Here is a 16,013-nt window from a genome sequence, read left to right as displayed (position 1 = left end):
GTTTTTAGATTCTAAATGTGAAATTTAGAAATTGACAAATCCACATCTAAGAACAAAACTTCCAAGGACAAAATTTGGAAGTGGCCTAATCTCATACCATAAAAAACTCATAATTCATCTATCACATTCCTTTGATCTCTAATCCTGCTTTAGATTCCATTTCTTGAACTCTATATCTCTTGGGAAATATTTCAATCTTTCAGTTTAAAATGTAAAAAAGTGGATTTTCCATATTATTTTCTTCTTTTTGAAATAAAAATAAAACTTTCATCAGAAATTAAATAGTAGAGGAGAAATGTGCATGATAGAAATGACTAATGGTTCTACTTTACATAGCCCGAGTGGTGATAGTTTTGTACTTGATGCATAAGATTGAGGGATGCATAAGTTTGATATTCATACCAAGACATATTACCAATAATACCAAGATATTAGTGGTGGCTTTTACACACAAGATGTGGAAAATGATAGAACAACAATACTACATTGTTGTAAAAGTGAGGACAATTTATTTTTAAAAAGTATTATTCATTATTGTTATCTTTAACATGGAAGCAATTAATAGAATGTTCACTCATACTTGTAATGCATAAGGCCTTTTGTTGAGAATGGTTATCCACTTTGGAAGTGCACCCATAACCAGAGTCCAGTAGAATTGATAGTGGCAATCCACTTTGGAAGTGCACCCATTACTAGAGTCTAATAGAATTATAACTTTTCAAGCTCAAATAGATATTAGATGACTTTCCAAAGGATAAATGCCATTGAAACTAGAAGTCTTTGTACATAATCTCTAAATGATTATTTATGTTATGTAACAAAGTCAAAACTTTCTTCTTGAGAGTTGTACTCATAAAATGAGAAACTTCATTTAACATTCATTTATTGTTGAAAAAAGCTCTGCTATCTGGCGAAAATGCGAATTAAACACGCAGCGCATTTGTCAAGTTTTTCGGTGGGGGGGAGCAGACAGTTTTTCGCCTCTTGTCCGAAGAGAATCTCTGTCTTCAGTCCGCCATGTAGGAAAATCCCTGCAAGAAACATAATGGTGTCAAATGCAAGGAGGGATTCGGTCTTCAGAGAGGGCGATTTTGGGATAAATAATGAAATTAGGGCAAAAAATGCCAAAACCCAGTCGCCTCCCTCCGACAGAAAATGGCAAGTGTATCGTTCGAAAAAAACCATGAAAAAGTTGGGCAATAATAAAGATACATCTTTAAATATGGATAAGCGCAAAAACACAGCTTCAAAGCTATCTCCGGCAACAGGGGCTAATTTGGTGCCGCTCGGGAAAGTTAGGAGTTTTGAGCCAAAACCTAATATTAGGCAGAGGCGTATATGCATGATCCCGGATTATTTGATGGAACCCCAATTCAATTTATATAGCAATTATGGGGTTTTTGTAAAATGGACTGGATTCGGTGATGATACAAAAAGGATTGTCGATTGGTGGCTGGCCCTATATCCGGGACAGGTAAGTATTACTATCCTGGAAAACAATTTTCTTGCAATTTTGTGTGATAATCAAAATACAAAGGATGACATTTTGCATGGTAAGGTTAAATTGTATAGAGGCTTTGGTTTTTTTCGATGTGAATGGATGCCAAATTTTGATCCACATTCACAGAATTTAAACAAATACCCAAGATGGATTAATCTGGGCTCTTTACCTATCGAATATTTGGATTTTAAAATTTTGGAATTCTTAGGGGAACAGTTCGGGTCCTTTTTGGGCTGCGAAGGGTTAGAAAGTATGGTTTTAAACAAGAACACCAAAATCTTAGTTGAATTTGACTGTAATTCCCGGGTCTTGGAACCCACCAAGCTAGTAACAAAAAGGGGGGAATGGAACATTCATCCCACCTTCTATGATGGGGTCATAAATGAATCTGATATATGGCTGAAATCAAGCCCGGTACTGGTTAAAAGTATCGATCAAAAGGTAAACCCTCTTTCAGATCAGAATGAAAAAATCACATTAAATTCTATCCATAAAAATGCTAACTGCCCTCCTGTGACTAATACAGATGAAGATAAACACAATAATCTCAGTAATATTAATGACCTTGATAAGATAATAGATGAGGCAAATTCCATAAAAGAAGAAGCCTTAGTGGAGATGTCAAAAAGAATCTCCGATTCGGTGGATTCATTGAAATCTCCTTCTGAAACAAAATCAGTCGTGAACTTGGGGCAAGAAAATGAGGCAGATCAAGAAGAAATGTCTTCTAGAATGGCTGTTGTTCTAGAGGTATTCAATAACAATGAAGTTGAAAATCTTTCCCCGGAGGAGGAAGATGAGAAGAGGTTTCTAATTCAGGAACTTCTGGCCTCTATGGACGTGGGAGAAAATAATGAGAATAGGATAGGAGATACCACCCCGCTCCCTATCAATGACTACACAGCAGCTCAGTCCCAGCTGGGAGAGGATGACGGAGAAGGAGTGATAATTCCCCAACTATCCTTAGGAATAACAAACATATATGACGGGAAAAACATCCCTGACTGTGCCAGAGAAGCTAAAAGTAGAGGCAGAAAATCTTTGAGCGAATTAAGGTTGCAGGATGGAAATGCAAAAGACCAAGGCAAATTAACTGCCTTCTTTGATGCTGGGAAGGGGAAGGGCCTTCCCACGGTCCAATGAAAATCTCTTCGTGGAATGTTAGGGGCATGAATGCCCCTAACAAACAGCGTCTAATTAGACGCAACATCATAAAATGGAAACATGACATCGTTCTCCTTCAAGAAACTAAATTAGCCCAGGTAGAAGCTGAGGCTTTTAGAAGGAAATTAGGTCTTCTAAGCTGTGAATTTGTGGAAGCCAGGGGTGCCTCTGGTGGATTAGGTATCATTTGGAATCCGCGTAGTATATTATTTTGTCCAATAGCAGGAAACAGAAACTGGCTATTGGGAAAGGTTACAAGCAAACACAGCAAGCTCTCATTTACCCTTATTAACATCTATGGCCCGATTCCAGATGCTGAGAAACGCAAAGTTTGGTCGGAAATCTCGTTTATGATGGGGCTAGATCCCTCTTCCCCTGTTATTCTAGGAGGGGACTTCAATGCTATCCTAAATTTATCAGAAAAAAAGGGTGGTATTCGCAGGGAACCGCAATCTTTAAAAGACTTTAGAGAGTGGGTAGCTCTTAACAATCTGATTGATATAGGAACTAGTAATGGAATGTATACCTAGTACAATAGAAGATCAGACTTTACTCAAATCGCTGAGAGATTAGATAGATTCCTTTTTAGAGGGAATCTGAGCGATCTAGCGATTAACCTCTCAGCTTCGTTACTCCCTTCTTCAGGATCTGATCACTATCCTGTCATCCTCAATATTGAGGGAGAGGCTACACCGAGGTGCTGCCCCTTTAAGTTTGAAAAAATGTGGATGCAAAATCCGGATTTCTATGATCTTGTAGCCAGGTGGTGGTCTGAGGTTAATTTTCAGGGTTCAAAAATGTTTTGCCTTGTAAATAAACTAAAACATCTTAAAAGCAAGTTACTGAAATGGAATAATGAAGTCTTCGGTAACATTTTTGAAACCAAAATTTCATTAGAAAAAGAAATTGCAGACCTTAATGAAAAAGTGTTTAGACTAGGAATGGATCAGGAGAGCTACCTCAAAGAAAAGGAGCTCCTCGGGAAATATGAGGATACGTTAACAAAAGAAGAAATTTTTTGGAAACAGAAATCTAGAGAGAATTGGCTTCAAAATGGGGATAGGAATACTAAGTTCTTCCACAACAGTACAAAAAACAGGAGGATCACCAATAGTATTCACAAGATCATGAGCAATAATGGCATCCTTCTAGAAGATCAAAAGGACATAGCTACAGAAGTGGTGAACCATTTCAAAACCTTATTCAGTTCAGAATCTTCTCCTAAAGACGCCAATCTAACTTTTCTTAGGAATATTCCTAAGATCGTAAATGAAAACCAAAACAAAGCGCTTTGCAACAAACTTTCAGAATCAGAAGCAAAATTAGCATTGGGGCAACTTAACCCGGATAAAGCACCCGGCCCCGATGGTTTTCCAGCTTGCTTTTTCCAAAAATGTTGGCACATCATTGGTAAGGAGGTGGTGGATGCTTTGGAAGCTGTAAGAAACTCTGGAAGTATTTTAAGGGAGATCAACAATACTTTCATAACTTTGATTCCTAAGAAGGAGGAATCAAGAAACTTTGATGAATTCCGACCTATTTCCTTATGCAACACAATCTACAAGCTTTTTACAAAAAATTTAGTGAATAGATTGAAGGGCATTCTCCCTTGCATAATTTCAGAGGAACAGACAGGATTCGTTCTAGGCAGATCCATCTTTGATGGTATTATTGTGGCTCAAGAAGTCATGCACTCGTTACAACTAAATCGTTCAACGGCTATGATGATCAAATTAGACATCAAAAAGGCATATGATAAAGTCGATTGGAGATTTTTGTGTAAATGTTTAGAATCCTTTGGGTTTTCTAAACAATGGATCAATTTAATTTTCGAATGCATCTCATCTCCCAGGGTATCATTACTTATTAATGGTTCCCCTGCAGGCTTCTTCCAGATATCTAGAGGGATTAGACAAGGGGATCCTTTATCCCCTTTCTTATTCATCATAATGGCAGAGGGCCTTGGGAGAATCATTTCATGTGCTCACATGAATCAGATTATTAAAGGTATTAAAATTACTAATGGAATGGAGGCCATTACTCACCAGTAGTTTTCTGATGACACAATGCTGATGGGATGTGCGAATAGGACAGAAGCCATGGCTTTCAAAAGGATTCTTGACATTTATGCTTTAGCCTCGAGTCAGGAAGTAAACAAGAATAAATCGGAAATCTTCTTCTTCAATACTTCGCAGAACTTAGAAACAGATATATGTAATATTTTTGGGTTTGATCAAGGGAAACTGTCTTGTAAATATTTAGGGATACTGATGGATAAGGGAAACAATTTAATTTCATTATGGAAAGGTATCCTTGACAAGATGGATCTCAGGTTGAATTCTTGGAAGAATAAATGCCTTTCTTCGGCTGGGAGGATTACTTTACTTAAAGCTGTATTGGCGGCTATTCCGATATATCAAATGTCCTGCCAGCAACTACCTAAAGGAGCTCGGCTCGAAATGATAAAAAAGATGAGGAAGTTCTTTTGGAATATGGATTCAGACAAAAAGAAATTTGCATTAATTTCTTGGGACAAAATTAGCCAACCTATCAGTTTAGGGGGAGTTGGCATCAAAGATTTGGGGGTACAAAACATGGCTCTGGGGGCGAAATTAGTCTGGAAAATGTACTCGGATCCAAATCTTAAATGGGTAAGGATCCTCAAAGCTAAATATCTTACTAATTCCAACCCTGATAGCATTTTGAGGACGGAAATATTACCCAAAGGATCCAAAGTTTGGAATTTTATGATAGAATGTAGAAAGGTGATCAGGGATTATCTTACTTGGGATATTGCGGAAGGATCTGAGGCTCTGTTCTGGGAAGACTCTTGGGGGGGCTATCCAGCCTTAGACAATATTGGTATAAGCCTAGAAGGTATAGAACATTGCAAATCTATCAGGGGTAGGTTTGTTAAGGATTATATCAAGCTTATCTCCAATGATCCCGCTTTGGGTTGGGAGTGGAAACCCCTTGATGAGATGAACTTGTCAAATTCTAACAAGGAGATCCTCTGGAATAATTTGAGGCATAGGCATTTATCATTACATACTGGGAAAGACAGGATAATATGGGTGGGTAGCTCTTCAGGCATTTACAAAGCCAAAGAAGGATACTCACTTTTAAAACTCAGTCGAGCTGCAACCAATCCTAATATACCGATTAGCCTATGCTGGAATAACATTGGTCTTCCCAAAGCTGGTATCTTCTCATGGGCAGCTTTCCAAAAAAGAATTCTTACCTCAGACTGGTTCTCAAAATTAGGTTTCCTAGGTCCATCGAGATGTCCTCTATGCGAATCTGAGGAAGAAAATGCGGATCATCTGCTTCTCAATTGCAGTTTCAGTCAGAGATGTTGGGATTGGCTTTGCTCAAGCCTTGGATGGCTGACGCCGAGACCTAGGGACATTTCAGAATGGTTGCTTAGCTGGCAACCTCCTCACACAAAGGATATATATCACTTAGTGTGGTTAATTTCCCCGGCAATCCTCATTTGGGAAATATGGAAGGAGAGAAACAGGCGGATCTTCAAAGAATCAAAATTGAGGGTAGAATCCCTTCTAAATAAGATCGAAGCAACAATTGTGGAAAAAATTAATAATAATCTTAGACATACACAGGAAAAGTCTATTAACTTATCCAGATGGGATGAGGTTCTTCGATCTAAATGGTTGGGTTTGATAATTCCCCCGTTTATTGGGAAAGGTGGGAAACAGGCTGAGATGGATAGGAAGCTAACAAAATGGGCTCCTCCCCGAAAGAGCTGGGCTAAGCTAAACTTTGATGGCGCGTCCCGTGGTAACCCTGGTGTAGCGAGTATTGGGTGTGCTATCCATCAAGACAACGGAGATCTAATAGCTAGCATAAATAAGCCCATAGGTGTGGCTTCAAATAACATGGCTGAGTTTTTAGCGTTGCGGGAGGGTCTGATTATAGCTAAATCACTCAAGATTAAATATCTGGAAATTGAAGGTGATTCGTCATTAACTATAAATGCAGTCAGGACTAGGGAAGTGTCTAACTGGAGATTGAAAATGGAATTAAAAAGAATTCTGGATTTGATCAAATACTTTGAGGAAACTTCGGTAAAACATATCTATCGGGAAGGTAACTCTATAGCTGACAAGTTAGCAAATCTAGGGGCAGATGGTAATTCGTCTGTCTTTAGGAAGGATACTCCCTCGGATTAAAACTTTAGCGTTGGCCATGTCAACACTCACTTCACTCCTCTCCAAGTCCTCTCCTTGGCCCTCGTGTATATATTCTAGGATATGCGGTCATGGTTTCCTTATTTCAGCATTTTGGTAGTCTAAGTTTCAGATAAATATATATTGATATATATACAGTTATATATATATATATGCTCACATATATATATATGTATATATTTGTAGATTACCCCATATGGATATGTTATATGGTATACTCATATAAATACAAATATATACATATATATATATTCATATATATATATATATGTATATATATACAATCCTATAAATAGACATATATATATATACTCATATATATATATGTGTGTGTGTGTGTGTGTGTGTGTGTGTGTGTGTGTGTGTGTGTGTGTGTGTGTGTGTGTGTGTGTGTGTGTGTGTGTGTGGTGTAAATAGATACTCATACACTTTCACACACACATATATACATATATATAAATACAGATATTATATATATATGAGTTTGTGTATACATGTACAAAAAATAACTCATAGTTATCCTTATTCAAACCTTCATATATGCTTGTATCATTCTCCCCTCACCTGACCCTGTTTGTGGGTAAAAGGGGTGTTTCGGGAGTGTTGCAAGGAGTTGGGTTGTTGTCGGTTATTTCATGTTCTGGCACGGGCTGGTCTCCCCTCCAATGCATGTTATCTGTGTTTAGAATGCCCTGGGCAGCGTGGGTATAGTCTTCAATGGAAGATATGATGTCTTCTTATGACAAATTAGGGTCTGCCATGCTATGTGTATTCAAGCTAAGGTTTTTGGATTTTGTTTTCTGATATTCTTGATTCATTGCATCGATTGTTATTAGCCCTGTGTTATATAGGGGTCTGTTAGAACTGGTTTCTGTTGCATATATAGTGGTAAAGCAGTGGTTTTGGACTTTCTTGGTTATAGTTTGCAGTGGTGTTGCGTATATATGAATATATATACAATCTTCCAAATATATATATATATATATATATATTCATATATATATATATATATATTCATATATATATATATATATATTCATATATATATGTGTGTGTGTGTGTGTGTGTGTGTGTGTGTGTGTGTGTGTGTGTGTGTGTGTGTGTGTGTGTATGTGTGTGGGTGTAAATTGATATTCATACAATTACACACACGCATATATACATATATATAAATACAGATACTATATATATATGAGTATGTGTATATATGTTCAAAAATTAACTCATAGATATCCTTATTCAAACCTCCACATATGCTTGTATCATCCTCTCCTCACCTGACCCTGTTTGTGGGTAATAGGGGTGTTTCAGGAGTGTTGCAAGGAGATTGGTTGATGCCGGTTATTCATGTTCTGGCACATGCAGGTCTCCATTCCAATGCATGCTATCTGTGTTTAGAATGCCCTGGGCAGCATAGGTATAGTCTTCAATATGGCAGATGTGATGTCTTCTTATGACATTTAGAGTCTGCCAGGCTATGTGTATTTATGCTAAGGTTTCTGGCTTTGTTTTCTGATATTCTTGATTCAGTGCATCGGATATTAGCCCTGTGTTATATAGGGGACAGATTGCACTGGTTTCTGTTGCAGTTATAGTGGTGCAAGCAGTGGTATTGGACTTTTCTCTATCGGGTGGGGTTCATTCGGGTTAATTACAATCTTCTGCGAAATAATGGAATGTTTTTTTCAGTGGTTTTGTGGAGGGAAGTTGAGATCAGCCTAGACTTAATCATTGTTTCAGATCTGTAGTAGGTCCTATTGAATTAGCCTCTGTACAGGTCCTTTGCTCTTTTGTTGTTTTACTCCTATATCCAGACATATATTTTACTGTGGGCATTTGTTTATAATCATGATCCTGGCAGACACTATGATAATCTCGCATATTGACATTTAAATGTGCATACATAGGCATATGAATTTATTTATGTTATGGAGTATCAGAAGTCTGTTGTGTTAAAAGTAATCAAGGAACTGTTAGAAATTGATCCTTTCCATTAGTGTAGGCAGAATTGTAGCCTGGATAATCTCTTAAATTGAATCCTAAAAGATTAAAATGGTTTCAAGCTAAGGGATATCTAGGCTACAATCCTCTTACATAAAATAGAAAAGATGTTATTATTCATTGAATGATTTTTACAAATTATCATGTTTACTAGGCTTCTAACAGTTTGGCAAAGTAAGTTGCAATAAGGTTTTGCAGATGCGGGATACAGGTCATAAAGTTAAAGCTCGGAGTATTAGTGGATTCTCCATTTTTGTGAAGATGGGTCCCTCCAGAAATGTTGCAAGATTTTATGTACAAAAAGAAACTAAAATGTCTTAAGAAGACAGTCACCATCCTCATAAGAGGATTTGTAAAAATTTTCAGTTGTTTTTGTTATCTGATCCCTTAAGGGATCTGGGCTAGACCGGAGGTTTTCTTATCTCCATTCTTTACTACCGGTGCCCACACTGAATGGAGATGTAAAAAATTTATAAAAGAAATAAAATTTGGCTTCGGCCTTTTATTGATCAAAAAAAAAAAAATGAGAAACTTCATTTATAATTGGGTTTTTCAAGCTAAGAGATAGGGCTATTTTAATCCCCTTATATTATATTCTCTTCTAGTAATAGTGTCCACATCAGATTATGTAGGGTAAATTGAGGCGTCAATTATGCATAGCTACTATTAGAGTTTTACTACATAAACTTGAGATGATTTCTTCCTGTGAAAAAGTCATTGGAATCATCAATCAATGATTACTTATGCATGATTCTTATTAAAAAAATTGCACAACTAGAATTGAACCCAAGCAAGTTATAGACACATTTTTGTTTGAACATGAGCCTTGCTAATTTCACACAAAAAAGGGGGAAATGGAAATCATAAAATAAAAAAGAAACTAATGGATTTCTCTTAAGTAGTTCTAATAAGTTTTAATTTTCCTTAGAAATGTGATACTTGCTTTTATGTCATCAAGGTCTAGTCAATACACATAATTCTTCTAGTGCATTCAATATCAATTCTAATAAGAGAAGAGAAAATTCTCTAAAAGGGAGTCAAATTTTATTCTATAGGAATATGCAAATATTAGAAAATAAATTGATAGTGGTTATATAGATGTATAGTTAGAGCTTTTAATATATTAAAGATAGATGTCTTATTTATATAAAAAAATGGATATATTAAACATTTGCTCTTGATGCTCCTGATTTTAATATAGATTTTAATTATTTAACATTTTCTCATGCTGCAGCAGTCTGTTAATGTTCAGTTGTAGCAGCCTACTGCCATTCTGTTGCAGCAACTTGTTGTCGATGTTGATTGTAAATCTACGGGGCCTTCCCTGCTCAATCCTTCTTTTGATGGTCTTAATGATAGTATTATATGAACCGTGGTTCATCGCAGGCAGAAGGGAAAATCTTCCCCCCTCTCCCAAATTTTTCTTAGCTTGAATGATTCTCCCCATCCTTGAGCTGGGTTTTGGGTTGTTGCAGGTTTGATAGGTTCTTTTCACTTGTCTGACCTTGGTTCCTCTAGGGTTTGAACCCGTTTTGTTGTTTGTTTTACTTCTTTTGGGTTGTGTTTTTAGGTTTCAACACCCTTGTCTGTTGTTTTTTGTAATTTTGATAGTCTTTGGCTATGTTAAGGGTTAGTACCCTAGTTAACGTTGATTTACTAATAAAAAATGAATGGATATATTTTATATAAGGTCAATTTTGTTATGAATGACATATTATATTAATATAATGTATTATCATTTTACTAAATTTAAATATATAGAAGTGAATAAAATGAATTCCAACTTAAAAGTTGGAGGTCTTATAAGAAAAAAGAATTAATTTAATAAAAGCATAAATAAAAAGTTATAAGAACATCTTTACATGTAGTATATATATACATAATAAATCTATTGAAGGTTTTTTTTTTTGAAATAATAATCTTAATTCTTAAACGTATATATATATATATATATATATATAATACCGGTTCCTACAAAAAGTAATATTTTTTCATGCTAAATCTAGGTAGTGTTTAGTCACTATAATGATATTAGGAATTCAAACTATTTTAGCCAATTGGATGAATTTTAAACTCAAGCTATTAGTGAAGGGATTTACATCACCCTATGTTTTCCTCTACCCCTTTGAGATGTGTCTTATTAATTCAAACAAGACCATCATTGAGCCCCAAAGAAATCATCCAATAGATTAGTCCTTCAAGACATTGTTGCAACACCAATTCTACATAGGTTGAACATTTGTGAAAGGTATCTGCATTGGAATTCGTACACCCATTCACATCTTCCTTGCCCTCCCTTTCTCTCAAGAAACATGTCGGCAGTGACATTGCACAAACAACATCACCTAATAAGTGTATATGGTGAGCAGTTTCATAGGATTTCTTCAAAATAAATTGCTAGTTGTAAATTTTCCCTTTGGTAAAATTTTGGCCATGACACTCATCTCCTTCCCCTAATTTTGAATTTTGTATGCACCAATGGAAAAGGGTTTTGTGCTTGAACTTGAGTTTAGAAAAATGGTGTAGTCTCTATGTATGTTTGTGAAATCCAATTTTCTAGAGGGCCTCCTAGCTTGGGGGAGGGCTTGTGAACAAGCCTAATAGTTGAGGGGTGATCACCACTATTGGTATCTTGAGGAAATGACTTTTCTAGGTGTTAAGGACTTAATGTGGAGTGCATTTTCATTATTGGGATAATCTGCTTGGTCTTCATAATTGATCTTTGGTTTTTAGTAGCTTGTTTCTCCATGATAAAAGTAATTTATAACCCATTGGTAGAGTGATCATGTTAGATTGTAAGAGATTGTATCTTCAAGAGTTTTATCAATGTGTAAAATCATTTTTTGTTTTTAAAAGAAAAAATAAATTGTGTTGGTATATTAAATCAAAAATATTTCTCTTGCAAGAAAATGTATTATGCATCATATAAGTAATTGTGAGAATGTTATTTGAGTAAACATTATATATGTAGCCTTTTTGAATGAATGAGAAAATATATATCAAATATTAGTAAGGGTGAGAATTGTATAAATTTGAAGGGATACTTTTTAAAAGATAGGATTTAATTTTATGAACACATAAAAATAAGAAGTGTGTATATATTTATGTAAAATGGTGAGCTGTATTTTTTTAAATAATAAATGAAAATTAATTTATCTAAAAATACACACAAACATTTCTAATTACTTTCCTTTTTTGTAACCAAAGATAAAAAGAATGTATGTATGTACATGTACATATATATCTATGCGAGTATATATTTTTATTATTAAATTAAAATTTAAAATATTGAAATATACAAGATATATATCTATAGACCCTTTGATGAAATAAAAACCAAAAAATGAATAAATAAAAGAGATTTTTTTTTAATTTTAATGAAGAAGAATAAGGAAAGCAACAAGGCACGACCCTACCTAGTTATGTCATGGTGTTTTCAAGGGGGTTAGACTCATGCCCTCACCACTATAGCTATGGGGTATAGAGACTCCACCCCCACAAGAAGGGTGTAAGCTTTGTGGGCATTATAGACCCTTTGGGAGATGCAGCAACCACAAAAGGGTTGACCCACTATGGGGAGGTTGTCACCCCTAGCCCTATTTTTTTAAATATAACAATAAAAAATTTATAAAAAATAAATAAATGAAAATATTAAAATAAATCTCTACCTTATAAACCTACATATCAAAATATTAAAAACTAATTTTAATATATATAAATATATGTGTGTGAGAGATAAATGTATATACTTCTTTTCTTTTGAGATTTATCTTTTTCTCACTTTCCTCTTTCACTTGTTTGTTTCTATATATACAAACCCAATAATATGGAAACTAAACAAAAATATAAAAGAGGGAAATGGGAAAAGGAAACAAAGAGAGAAATTTCAAAACAAAAAAGTAATGTTATCTTGTGAGAGGATTTTCTCTTCCTTCTCTATTGGCTTCCCTCTCTCCTTTCCTCTCCATTTTCCCTCTTAAACTTGAAAAATCAAATGAGTATTAAGTGAGATATGAGAGTAGAGGTTAGCTATATAAACTTGAACATTAAGGTTCTGCTGTTATCCTAACAATGTTAGTTTGATTAATTATTATCTAGGCAAATTTAATTCATTCTGGATGGGTTTATTTCCAATGACCTTTGAGAAAAAGAAAACCTTAATTAACTCACGGCTTAATGAGGTTATGGTAATGTATTCTCTAAATATTAGTTTATCATAATTTTTAATTTTTCAAATGTATATTATATAAATTAATTTTGTTCAAAATTAGATCACAACAAAAAATTTGAACATCAATTTGGGATGGAAATTCCTAGTTTCTCATACATTAATTAAATTTTGTGTAATTCTTAGAAATACAAAGTCTTTGGTACAGTGAAATATTATCACAAATTATATTAAGTTAAATTTGAAATGCATCACCAAAGTATTGCACCTTATCATACTCATGTTGTTACATTTAATTATCATTATTTTATTACATTAAATATCCCCTACTTTAAATTACAATATTATCTCAATTAGGGTTTCATTTTAGTTGCAAGTGTTTAGGCACAACCTTCCATTACCTCTAATCAAGGTACCTCCATCATCATACGATGCACATGTAGAACACAATATGTCACTAGGATTTAGGGTACCAACCCAAGGAGCACAAACCCCTGCATCGAGCACCAACTCAATGATATAAAATGAAATACAAACTTATTACAATGAAAGCACCTTGTTACAAATTATTTTTGTAACACCTATTCAACTTCTCTCTACTGGTTCAACTCTCCTTTACCAGTTCAACCCTTCTCTGTTGGATTTCAATCCTCTCTATCTAATTTCTCTTATACTCTGCTTCTACCTTGTCTGATCTCCTCTATCACTCACACTAAACTACTTCAATCTTTGTTGCCTTCTTACTGGTGCAGACACTACCGGTTCACACCACTATTATATTCAATAACAATTTATGGTTTCCTTAACCTTACCAGTTAAAACCCTATTAAACCTCTTACTGGTTATACCTTTCCTGTCGGTTCTCCTTCAAATTCTGAGTTGCTTCACTCTTCTCAGTCTGATTAACTCTCTATTTGCACAAGCTCACTCTTCTCCTGCAACTGGCATCATCATCACCAATCTTCAGTCTCCAGATTTATATTCAAGTTCTCCCACCAAACCATGAATTCAAACTTGGTACGCTAGGGTTTCTTCTACCAACCATGAACCATATCATATCACATCACATTTCCTCTCCAGGAGTTGACAACCTGCAACAAATCAAGACACCACCATTCTCATTCCTTTTGGAACATGTTTTCTATACTTAGTAACCTACAATCTTTTTGTCGGCTTTTCTTCTTTGTCAATCACCATAAATGAATTTGTGGTCCCCTTCACTAAATCTGATCTTTACCTGGATACCCTGCATCGATCATTTTACTGGAGATCTTTTCCTTTTGATCTGCGTTGAGTCACAAACCCCTGCACTTGACCCATGAAAGTCACAGTCGATATTTAATGTCTAACCAATCACCAACTACCTCGACAATACATGATTCACCTGTCACCACCTATTTGCCACCTGGAATCAACATGGTGTCCTTGTCAGTATCCAACTCAGCTCAGTCCATAGTGTCAGTTCAAACTTGGTCACCGATCACATCACACAACCAGGCTTTACCTACAGTTTCACATACCCTACTTGATATTCCTCCAAAGATTTCTCCATTTGTTCTTGTTCCTCTGTAGCAGCATGCTTAACCTTCTTGAGTTGTCTTCTTGTTTTATACAACTCCTCGAGTGCACTTATGAGTTCACCTTCTAGGTCCACTTCAGCTTCAATGTCTTCATCTTCCTCATCTTCATCAACTGGTTCTTCTAGTGCCATAAAGAGATTAATTTCTCTTTCATCCTCATGGCAGTCATCTTTTGATACACTTTCATCATTTGTGGAATCACCCTCAAGGGTATATAGGTTGTTTTGCTTCCAGTAGCTTCTTCTTCCTTGTCCGTAGACTTTCTTATCTTTGTCTTTACTGGAAGACCTTCTAGAGCTCCTTTGCTCATCTCCACCAGTTTCACCATAGGGACATTTTGTTGCAAAGTGTCCTATTTTACCATAGTTAAAGCATTTGAGAGGTAGTTTTCCTTTATACTTATCGGATCCTCTTTTAAGATTCCTCACAAAGTTTTCCATCTCTATATATGAGTCTTCACTGGATTCACCGTGAGCAATTTATTCCTTTCTCTTTTTGATGGAGTTGAAAGCAACCTCTTTCTTGGAAGTTCCTTCACCGGTTGTCCTCATCTCATAAGCAATTAGAGAGCCAAATAACTCATCCATTGAAAAGTTTTTCAGATCCTTGGCTTCCTCTATAGTAGAGACCTATGTAACATACTTAGATGTGAGTGATATAAGTGCCTTTTTGACAATAACCTCATCAGATATATCCTCTCCCAGTCCTCTGATGCTATTCACAGTTTCATCAACTTTGTGAAGGTAGTCTTCAATATTTTATTCATCTTTCATTATTGAGCCTTCAAGATGACCTCTTAGTGTTTGTAGCTTGGCCTCTTTGACCTTGACATCTCCTTCAAATAATCTCTGCAGTTTATCCCAAGTCTCTTTGGCGGATGAGAAGTGCATAACCTTGACAAACTCATTATCAGACATCCCACTGAGAATAGCATGTTTATCCTTTGCATTGTTTTTATACTCCTTATTAGCATCCGGATCTATGGGAGGAACATTAGGGATAGTATACCCATTCTTTAGAGACATACCTACATCAAAACCTAGGGAGGACAGATAGGTTTCCATTCTTATGCTCCAAAAGGCACAGTTAGTTCCATCAAACATGGGAGATTTGGAGGAGGAAGACTCATTTATTTCCATTGTGTTCTTAGACCAAAATCTACCCAAGCTATAGAAAGCTTTGACTAGTAGGGAAACTAAGGCTCTGATACCAATTATAGAACACAATATATTACTGAGAGGGGGGGCGGGGGGTGGGTCAATGTTTTGAAAAAAACTCAAGTAGTGTGTGTGTGTGTGACTGGTAACAATGAGAACACTAGCAATCAATCATACACAAAAGACACACCACATAACACCGATTATACGAGGAAAACCCAATGTGGGGAAAAC

The sequence above is a fragment of the Cryptomeria japonica genome, chromosome 7 (genome assembly GCF_030272615.1).
Source record: "Cryptomeria japonica chromosome 7, Sugi_1.0, whole genome shotgun sequence".
Classification (NCBI taxonomy): domain Eukaryota; kingdom Viridiplantae; phylum Streptophyta; class Pinopsida; order Cupressales; family Cupressaceae; genus Cryptomeria; species Cryptomeria japonica.
This window is presented reverse-complemented; position numbering follows the sequence as displayed.